Raw genomic sequence first — 1,245 nt, 5'->3', positions numbered from 1 at the left:
AAAAAAAAAAAAAAAAAAAAAAAAAAAAAAAAAAAACCCAGAAAAGAAAAGAAAAGAAAGGAGCAATAAAGTGGGAGGCTAAGGAGACAGGAGGAACAAGGAGATGGTGCCTGTCTCAGAATCTGCCTGGGTAGCAATGAAATGGTGGTGTTCCTGGAGTAGAGAGTTCCAGCTCCTAAAGAGCTTCAACCCCAATAAGTGCAACAAGGACCTCACAGAGACTAGCAGATAGTGTGGGGTGGGGTGGGTGGGAAGGGGTGGGAAACCTCTTTGTGAGAATGAGCACGAGCATTGCTCAGATTCAAGCTAAAGGGAGAGGAAAGGAGGGAGGTCACAGACGTGGAGGTGAGGCTTGGGACATCTCAGTAGCACCGTGTGATCTGCAAGGGTCTGGCATTCTTGGGGCTGCTGGTCCCTCCTGCATAAGTCAGGAGAGTGTGGCAGAGGAGAGACACGCACTGGACACCAAAAGGAGAGCCTGGCTAAGGAGACAGGGCCACTTTCTTCCCTGTGTGTTTGCTCAGAACCAGGCACTGGTGGGGACCATGGGTTGGGAGGAGGAGTGAATTAAAGCTATGCAAACACCCCAAACTGAGAGCCCGGTCTCCTGGCAGGGGAGCAAGCGAGCAGACCCTTTGACAGCTCAGCCTGTGCATTGCCCTCGGATCAATCTGCTACTCCCTTTTCCTTAGGAGGGAGAGGAGCAGGCAGGAAGCCTGGTGTCCAACGCCCTCTCTGCCCCCCTATGGGGAAAGGCTCAAGGGACAGGAGAGCAGAAACAGGGTATGACGCTGGCCTGGGAGCCCCTGCAGGGTCATGGAGAGAGGCTGTCCTAGGTGGCGAGTCAGGGGAAGATCAATTTCCCCTTCAGTCTGGGCCGGATGTGCCTTAGCTGATGTTCTGTATCAGCTTCTCACCAATGGGCAGTAGAGGCTTTTGATGGACAAGTGTAAGATGTAAAGCCAGTGTTTGTAGATCGGGATCCCTACAGCAGTGCTGAGGATAGCAATGTGGTGGCAATACCGACGGGCTGGGAGGACAGCTGATTGGGGAGACTCAACCCTCAGGTCCATCTCTCTGTCCACAGGGCAGGACTCTGCCAGCCCCATCCGGACCACGCACACGGGGCAGGTGCGAGGGAGCCTCGTCCACGTGAAGGGCACCGATGTGGGGGTCCACAGCTTCCTAGGAATTCCCTTTGCCAAGCCACCTGTAGGGCCACTGCGGTTTGCACCCCCTCAGCCT

Source organism: Galeopterus variegatus, unplaced genomic scaffold, assembly GCF_000696425.1.
Source record: "Galeopterus variegatus unplaced genomic scaffold, G_variegatus-3.0.2 Scaffold13263, whole genome shotgun sequence".
Lineage (NCBI taxonomy): Eukaryota > Metazoa > Chordata > Mammalia > Dermoptera > Cynocephalidae > Galeopterus > Galeopterus variegatus.
The sequence above is the reverse complement of the archived record's forward strand: the minus strand, read 5'-3'. Positions refer to the sequence as shown.